The following is a 9,817-nucleotide window of genomic DNA, read 5'->3' as shown; positions in this document are numbered from 1 at the left end:
AAATACATAATAGTCTCATTCTGTTCTGTGTGGATAATCTATAAGGATGTAGACAAGCTGTGTAATATCCAGTCTAAAATAACAATTCTTAAATGATAACATTGTCATACATTTTATCTTATTGCAACAAATCCCGTGAAGAGACAACAAAAACCAACAACATCTGTGGATCTCAGCTCCAAGCCCATTGGTGCATTTTTGGGGGATTATTTTCAGATGTGTATGAATGCACACGTGGTGCTCAAGTCTAGTGAGTATTTGGGGCAGCAGGACGGTGTATGAGGGACTGAGTCTAAATAAACTGCAGTGTGTGTTCATGGTGATGACGTAACATATTTTTTTATTAGAATTTTAATAGAAGTCCCATTGAAATAGAATTTATTTTACAAGGGAGATCTGGCCAAGAGGGCAGCTCAATTAAAAGACATTTCAGCAAGTTCAAAATTACAATACAAAAACACAACTATTTAAAAAAATACATTCACAAGCAGCAATGACAGAGATATGTACATATAATCCACATAACTTGTTGGCATGAGTATGAAAGCAAGTGCATATGTCAATTTTGTAGGCATAGATTGTTCCTAACTTAAGCTTAACCTGAAGCTTATTCCAAGTCCAGGCTACTATTCTATTCTATTTTGTTTAAAATCAGAGTTTTAAAACAAATACTGTTTCTGTCCACACCAGCGTTTTTAGCTATGTATCAGAGTTGATCTCCATCTATATTAAAATGACTGAAAACGCACATCACAACACGGGTGGTCGTTCACGTACACGGGCATGTGCGTGCTGGTGTAAATATGAAGCAGAGGGTCAGTTACAGAAGATTTGTCAAAAGAAGAAATGGACCAATAATGAGCTTGGACTGTTACTGAATGTACCACGGGAGTTAAAAGCAACTGTGGCGGCAGAAGACTGTGAGTCATCACAAAGTAAACGGCGGCCTGCACAGTTCAAATGTAGGCTGTGGACCTTTGGCTTCAATTCGCCGTTTATCTGGTAACACAGGATAAAGATTAATCCTCCATCACAGTCAGTCTTAAAACTCCAGCACGTTTCTATAAACCAAATAATAAAATGCATTGAACTTAAACCTGAATTAACCTAGCAAAACACGACACACATTTTAAACAAATTTACAGAAAAACACAGTTAAAAGGCCACAAAGTTAACATAACACATTTTCACCGGCAACTAAAAGCTGACGTTCACATAACATGTTTAATATAAGTAATTAAACCAGACTTTTACCCACAAGAAGATGATTTAAAATAAATATTTAACGGAGCTGACAGCACATGTAGACTGTTAAATTTTGGGGTGCACCGCTCAAATCTGCAGGGGCGCAGCAGAGGGCGCCCACACCACACCCAAAGGTCTCCATGGCAACAATGTCCATCGCACTCACAACGTACATAATAAAATAAACAGTATAATAAAACTAGTCAACAGTATAAAAATTAAGATTACATTTAATAATACCACACACAGTGATGGCAAGTGGAATCATTAACTCCGCTACATCTGGACAACAGTGGAAGTCTATGGCTCAGAAGAAGTAGAGATATAAGGCTTCAATACACACACAGCAGGCTGCTCGTTAGGAGATACAATCAGTGCTGGTTTTGGTATTTTCATAGATGTTGGGCAAAGTGAAATTTCTTCTCTCAACTTGTTTATAATGGAAACACTAATGCAGTAACACAGAACAGATGAACAGTAGCCCACACACACAGTATAAAAGCCATTCAGTTTGTTTTACACTATATAAACAGAAAAAAAGCAGCATGATTCTCTTGGCGATTGTGCACACGTTAATAAGTCTGTGATGGATGGATGGAGACGAACAGCTCTGATCCTCTCTCGCTCTCTTGCTCTAACATAAGTATAGTTTCTCACTCTCACTTGGCCTACATGTTGTTTCTCATCTGTCAGCTTTCTCTTAGTATCCTTCTTCTGCTGACTGCCCTCCTTTTATTGCTCTCTGTTAGTGGAGATTACTTTGCATTTTTCATGCTCTTTTCTCTCATCATTTTTTATTTTACTGTTCTGGCATCTGTCCCAGTTTATTAACAAAAACATATTTCAGCTTCTTTTCTCAACACATCTCCCAGCACTAATTTTTCTTTATGCCACAGACAATAGGATGCCACACAGATAATTGTCCAGCACCTCTGGTGGAGCTTGACAGCGGTAATCTTTTATAAATTGATGCAAGATATTGATTAGTGGATGATATAAGATCATTTACACATTCATACAGACATTATTTCAATACTACTGTCACGATCCTGTCTGTGTGTCTTGTTGGGGAGTCTGGGTTTTGGTTCCATGTCTGTGTTCCTAGTCCTGTGTCTTAGTTCATATCTTAGTTTTTACTTCTAGTTTAGTGTGCTCTGTCTTCTGTGTTCCCGCTTAGGTTTTGTCTGTTATGATCATTGTGTTATAGTTGGTCTGTTTACATGGGTTTCTGTTATTGCCCCCCCCCCCCGGCGTCTCTCGGCCAGCCTGTCTCGTTAGTCCTGATTCGCCTCACCTGTGTTTCTCCCGCCTGCTCGTTAGTCCCTGGTGTTAAATGTTTGCTGTTTCTGTTCACTCTCTGTCTGGTCATTACAGTGTGTTGTGGGTTTTTTTTTTTTTAGCCTGCCATGAGCAGTCGTCTGTGTACAGTGTCAGCCTTGGATGTCTGCCTGAACCTTGGATCTGCGTTTACCCCGTGCCTTTTTTGGATTTATCACTGAACTCAGCCACTGCCTGTAAGTGCGCCCGCCGTTCGTTTGTAAAGGTTACACACTCTAACCATTCATCTTCTGTGTTGACAAGACACAGGTCACTGCACATGGATGTTGTTCATCAAGAAATAGTTCCAGCAGATAACTTCACCTACCACAACAAATTGTTTTTTTTTTTGACATTTCAGTTTGTGTCCAGATTAAACAAATGTTTAAATGTGTTGATGATCTTTAGAGGTGCTTTTTGGTGTATTCTTTAGCCCTTGACATGCGCAAAGACATGAGAGCAGTATTGATCGTTTCAGAAAGAAAGCAAATGAGTGCATTTCCCAAAATGTCAGACTATTCCGGTAGATGTTTTTGCTGGACACAGACACGGCCTTCACAGCTTCAGTCAGATGATGTTGATTGCTCTACTGTTAGGTGAGTGTCTCTCTAACCTTTGACTCCATGTTCTTAATAACTGTCGGAGAGGCTCAGACTGGTTCTGCTGTTCTGCAGGAATGACTTATGTGGTGTAACGTCTGTGTGTCAGTTATGATTGATTAGTCTTGTCAGAATGAACAAGCTGCTCTGCTCTGTCTGCTGTCACTGATGCCGCCTCCATCTACTGTTCTTTCATTCAAGCTTCACCTTTTTTATTTGTAGTTTTATCATTTCTTTATCTTCATTCAGTATAATTTTGTCGTTATTTTCAGGCTATCTCTCAATCTTCTTTTTTTTTTTTTTTTTAATATCCACCCAGTGTTTTGACGACTTACCTCTCAGAACACTTTGGTGTTTCTCTTTCACTATCTGTACATTTTCATGCATCTGTTCAAGTCCTTTTATTTTAAATTTCTTTAAAGAACAATTAGCTTTTCTTACTTTTTGCAATTTCTTCTTTCTTTCCAGTCATCTCACCCCCCTTCATTACCTTCTTCCTGCTGTCCATCTTCTTCTTCCTCCGTTTCCTTCCCCCCCCCCTGCTGATCTCAGACTCCCTGAGCTTGTTACTCACCGGGCTGAACCATTTCAGTTTCCCTTTCTTTCCTTCTAAACCCTGCAATTGGCCTATTACCCAATTTCTCTGTTTCTCTCTCAGCTCAGTGGAGGAGGAATTTACATCAGTGCTGTTACACTGACTGGACATGAAACAATGTCAGATTCAGTACTCCTTGTCTCTCTGTCTCAGATCACCTGGGATTTTTTGTTCTTGGCGTGTGTGCTTACTGCCACAGCCGAGAATGAGAAAGTATTTACGTCAAACACGATGTCAGTGTTTTTAACAAAATTATAGACTTTTGCTAGTGCTCCCTAGAGACTACAGTGTTCATTAAAGCCAGAAAATCAAAGTGTTGGACAAGGCAAACAACATGTTGGTCATGTCACTGTTCTTGGAGTCTTACCAGTAGTGGAGCAGATGTTTGTCCTGAAGCTGATGCTTGAGGAAAAGTCCCTGAGTATTTACAAATCAAGACACTTTCCTTTTACGGAGCAGAAATGTGATCAAGAAATTTCATAGTAATTATTCCATTAGATTACAAAAGACTTTGTCATGGCACTTGACAAAAGAACAGGGAGTGTCAAACATGAAAAGGGCTCATCTGTGAAGCATTTTGTGGAAACGGCACAATTCTTTGTGGGGTTTTGTTGTTTTTTACCTCAATGTGTGTACAAACGTCATGAAAATTTCAGAACGTTTTTGTGTTGCTCTGCATATTTGGATGAAATTCAATAATTTTCCTAAATTATTCCTCAAGACCTTCGTAATATAATTCATCCTGTAAAAACAGATAGTCCAGGAAAAACCCTGTTAGCCTAGAGATTAGAGGCACCTACTATGAGCCACAATGTCACTGGTTTGAATTGAGTAATGTAATTGGCACGGCAGACATTCACATTGTAAGAATTTTGTGTCATTTAACACTTAAAGAGGTGGTATTCTGCTCATTTTCAGGTACAAAATCTTATTTAGGGGTTGTACCAGAACAGGTTTACGTGGTTTAATTTTCAAAATACACCATATTTTTCTCAGCAGCTCCTCTTTTCACCCTGTGTGTTGTACGCTCCGCTCTTGAGATACAGAGTGATGCATCTTACTTGTACAAAATCTTTGTTGGGAGTTGCACATGCGCAGTCCCCAGGTAAGGACCACAAGCCAATCAGAAGCAGAGAAGGGCGGGTCGTAAGAAACAAGGTAGTGTAGCCGCTTCAGAATGCGACCGTAACCTAGCAGATGGTATAAGTTACTCACAAGTTCACAACATCATTGTTCCACATCTTACCATAGACCACCTATAAAAATCACCATATTTCAACTAAATTTTACAAAAAATTGGCCAAACTATTTGAACGTTTGCTCAGTAGCTTTCACATCGGGTGTAACGTTAGCATTATAGCTATAACTTTAGCTGTGTTAGTCAACGTTTACAACAACTCTGCACTTCAACAGTCTGAAGTTACATTGCCGTGTTTATTTTAAATATAATTCACAACCAATAAAGCATACTTACAGGTTGTGATTGTGAATTTCCAGGCCCAAACAGAGTCGGAGTTGCATCGTCTTTTAGGACTAAACGTTTAACTGTTGCCGGTGTTCTGACGATCTCTGCTGCCTTTGCCAAAAAATGCTACCATTGCGCAAATCAATAGACTCGGCCCTACTCCGTTTTCCATTGCAGACAGACACACCAGCGATCCACACAGCTTTCTCTTTTTTAAGTTAAAACATTTCAACACTCCTCAGAATGTAAAGACAGATAAGCGGTATGAAAACCTTCCAGCTGTGTTTTCCTCTGCCGTTGTTGCTGCAGCGGTCTGTGTGACGGCGGGATAAGAGGGCTCTGTGAGCGGGCGGCTGGTCGGCCTCTCACGCTCCTCCCCACGGGTCACAGCAGGGTTCCCCCGCCGCCACTTGCAAAGCTCCTCAACTCTGAAAATATTCAAGCACTTTTTTTTCCCGCCATCACTTCTCGTAAAACTGTCAATATTGGAAATCTACACCGCTGATTTCTCACCTCAAAACTTCTCAGAAGTGGATTTAGTGATGAAATTCCATATGAAAACTGTAAAATATAACTCTGTCTGGCTTAGGCAATGATGATGCAGTGAATATTCTCTCTGACCAATCAGCGATCGGTCGTGTTTTCACGTTACATTTTAGTATCCCTCAGCTCGCTTGGAACCTCGACAGAGGTGATACGAAAAAAGGTGCAACACTTCTACAATGGAAACCCAGACAAAGGGCCTCCGCTCAGACTAGCTTGGTTTGAGGGCGTGCTAGCCGCTAGCCGCTTGGCAAGCTTCATGACGCGTTTTCATTGTGACATCACAAGTAAAGGAAGTGAAGGGCTGGACTACAAACGAGCTGTTTTCAAGCGTCAGGTGACCTTCTTCGTCATAGTCGAATCACCTTCATTGTCATGGTAACAATAACAAACGTGGTTAACATTGTGAAACTGTCACAATTTGAACAAGCTACTTTTGGTTAAGGAAAAATCAAGGTTTGGGTTCAAATGGTACATTAGTTACATCAGTTATGTTTGTAAGTTACGTTACGAATGTTGCATAGGTAAAATACTTTACTTATCAAATAAGTTGATGTTTGGTTTCACACAGGTCACAAACAGGGGGCTCCTGGGAGCAACTTGTTGGACCTAACATACGCCATTGGATACCAGGCTGAAGACACATACCCTGACACTTTTTGATCTATTGGTTCTAATGCTGAGAATTTCTAGCCTTATGTTGCCTCGGTGCCCCTGTGTGGGGTAATTATGGTCTCTTTCTGCAGGTAATGTTACCCAGCAAAGAATTTCTGAATGTAGTTGTGCCTCGATAATTGCTGTTAAGTTTTTCACACGCCTTACTTTAGACAAGCAGACATGAGCTGACACATTTGTTATGTGACTCAAAGAAAGACCAGTGAACACTTCATACATCTCATTTCACTTCATTTAATTGTATTTTACTCTGCATTTTTTCACATTTTCACTACTTAAAATGTCTGCACAAGGCTTTGTACACTACACCACTTTAAATTCAAGAATTGTGTCCAATAATTCACAACGTTCAATAATTAATTCATGCATTTAAATAATCAGCATTAATATCTCATTTGACATGGGTCCAACACAACCAGCTGTCTCTGAAGCCCGAACCACTCTGTGAACCATCCTGCTGCCAAGGGAAAAAATCCTATAAACAACAAAACTGAATAGACTTACTATTAATATTTAAACATAAGGTTTTAAAAAAGTATAAAAACAGGAAGAAATCCTCAGAGCAGAGATGGCAAGCGCAATGTCTGCTTTTCATAGGAGCAGAAAATAGCCCAAAAACAGTCTCAAAAGGCATTCTGGGAAAGTGGTTTACAATGGTGCACCTTTTTAAATTAAAAGGCAAGTGAGAAGTAAAGCAACTGAATGTCAAGATCGACGAGATCTGACAGCTTGATATTAAAGTTAGAGTTTTTCCTTGAATGCACATAGAGTAGTGGTTTAATACTGAATGTTTAATAGTACAATCTTCCACTGTTTCAGTAATACTCATGATGATTTTGTCAATATACTTCTGCACTATACATTTCTGTACATTTTAATGTCCTCGGAGAATAAAGTCACTTAAATTCTGAGATGTGAAGGGAAAAATCACTCGACTTTCCTTCTGAATCTTTGGAGACGGAGAAGTTTAAGTTCAATGGTTCTTCACAAACAAATCTTGTCAATTCACATACAGATTCTGTTGAGCATTTCAGTGTCGGTACTCCACGCAGAGAAACTGTATCATCACAGATCACAAAGTTTCTTCCCCAGTGATTGGACACTTCAGCTAAGTTCAGAAAGTCAAGTCTGTTTTGCCTCCCATTACTTTTCCGCAAACTGGACAACAGGATTGTCAGCACTTTGTGTTTATTCTCCCCACACATCCAATGTACCAACTGTATGTTTAGCTGTAAGGTAGCAAAGAACTGTACATGTGTTTAGCTGAGTGGCCCCAGAAGCCACCAGGAACGCAATCTTTTCCTACCATTTCCTCCAGTATCTCTTCTTTTATCTTGTTGTACATTTGTGAATGAGATGCATAAAGTTCCTGGATTGGACAACTTTTGCTCAAGATGCAACATTTTTAACTAACCTCAGTTTGCATGACTCTGGGTGAATTTGCATCTCTTTGTGCCCCCTCATCTTTCCTTTTGACTTTATTTGCAATCGCAGCATATTTAAAATTGACCTTGCATTCTGTCTTAATCTACCAGGACTAGAAGAACCTGTGAGAAAATAGTCTTTCTACCAGTCTATCATGGAGCATCTTCATGAGGTCAAAAGGGGGGCAGAGAACTAAAACAAACGGTTTCCTTTGACTTTCAAAGCAGTTTCATGTTTTAATATCTTTGCTAAGTTTTAAGAGACGTCATGAAGGTGAGAGGTTGAAAAACCTGGTTCCTATCAATTGTCTTGTTTATATCAAAGAAGTTTGGTTCGGAGACCTATGTCCTCCTGATCAGGATCCCGTTCAGATTTAAGAAATACAGACATCCAATCCCTTAAGTCATTTGTTCCCAGATTCAACCTTCAGGACTTGTCTTTGAACATGAAAAGTAACTCAACCATTCAGGTTTCTTCAGTTTTTCAGGGTTATTCTGATTTTAGTTTTAGGCTTTTGTGGTGCGGCGTCTTGTTGTTCATCTCTACTTTTTCAAGGCTATTCTCTGACATTTCATCTCCTGCTGAACTTTTTCCTTTACTTCGTTGTATCTTCTTTCTCATTCCACTTGTACTCTCTATCAAAGACACTGCAGGTTACAGTTTTAAGTTTCCATACACAAAAATGGTCCCAAGTTCCTCCCCTTCGCACTCTTTCTCCAAAGTCCCACTCTCTTCAACGGGTTTCTTCCGTTTCATCTTCTTTCCAACTCAAATAAATCTGAAGCTTTAATCTTTTTTTTTTTTTTTTTTGAGTTTGTTTCTTTCCTCATTTCTCCTCTTCTTCCTCTCCGTCTTCAGATCACACCGTGGTCACAGAAAGAAGAGGGTTGTATATTTTCTTTCCGTCTGGCGACCTCGAGCCATGAGCCAGCAGCTCCTGGATGGTGATCCAGTTATCAAGGATGCGACGATTCCTTTTCTTCATGATCTTCTTCTGGCTCAGTAATAGAATATTGTTGCTGGGGGAGTCATGTTGGGGATGAAGGTGGGTAGTCTGGGATGAACCTGGGTCTTCAGCGCCTCCTGTTGATGATGATAAAGTGTCCCTGGACATAAAACCAAAAAGTGATTTAGCAAACTGTATCTGAAGAAACATCAGCTAAATTTGTAGTTTTACATATTGTACTATATAGACCCTGAAGTAGCCCAGAAGTCCACTAACAAAACACATTCCAAAGCAAGTCCTGGCCCCCAGCTTTCCGGGTTTTTAAATCGTGACTTAAAACTCATTTTTACTCCTTGGCTTTTAATCCAGGATAAGTATGCTGCTGTTTTCTTTGGTGTTATATTGTCTATTTATTGATTCATGTCAATGTAGAGCACTTTGGTCAACCTGGATGTATTTAAATGTGCTAAATAAAGAGAAGACGATTCACTGTTTGTTTCAGAATTTAGGATTTCAATAAATGAAGTTTGGATTTTTTTGTTTTATGAATTTTCACACTGCATGGCAGAGGGAGGTAAGAGTCATGATGTGGTGAACACAGATGGGTAAAGTTGTAGTTCTTCACAGTGACCACAAATTAGGTCCTAATGACCCCTAGGTTTAAATTAAAAAAAATAAAAATAAAAAAAAACTACGTAAATCAACCTGAAACTAAAATCTATTTAAAAAAAAAAAATATATATATATATACATACACTGACTCAAACAAAACATACTTTTATACAATTACCGTAATATAGTCTGTGTTCTCACAGCGGTCCAACCTCATAACCCAAGCTGTGTGCAAAGTTGAGCCTTTCAGTCATCTTTTTCTTTACTTGTAATTAAGTTTAAAAAAAAATTTTTTCCTCCCTATCAGGACTTGAGGGTTATGGAAGAATAAACCTGTCTGTATTGAGGTTCCCCTATCATTCCATGCCCTTCAGACCACACCCACTGGGAATACT

General features: G+C 39.3%; 1 protein-coding gene across 2 annotated transcripts in view; it reads left to right on the top strand.

Moving 5' to 3' along the window:
• The first annotated feature begins 2,635 nt into the window (after positions 1–2,635).
• Positions 2,636–9,817, top strand: part of LOC123974626 (formin-like protein 7) — a 161,385-nt gene continuing 154,203 nt past the window's right edge. The window contains exons 1-2 of one of the 2 annotated variants that reach the window (XR_006825896.1): positions 2,636–2,759; positions 8,723–9,321. The gene's annotated coding sequence lies outside the window, so the exon portion shown is untranslated. Of the gene's footprint in view, positions 2,760–8,722; positions 9,322–9,817 lie in introns of those variants that run through there. The other variant, XM_046055450.1, reaches the window with a different exon arrangement.

This window comes from Micropterus dolomieu, linkage group LG08, assembly GCF_021292245.1.
Source record: "Micropterus dolomieu isolate WLL.071019.BEF.003 ecotype Adirondacks linkage group LG08, ASM2129224v1, whole genome shotgun sequence".
NCBI lineage: Eukaryota > Metazoa > Chordata > Actinopteri > Centrarchiformes > Centrarchidae > Micropterus > Micropterus dolomieu.
This window is presented reverse-complemented; position numbering and strand designations above follow the sequence as displayed.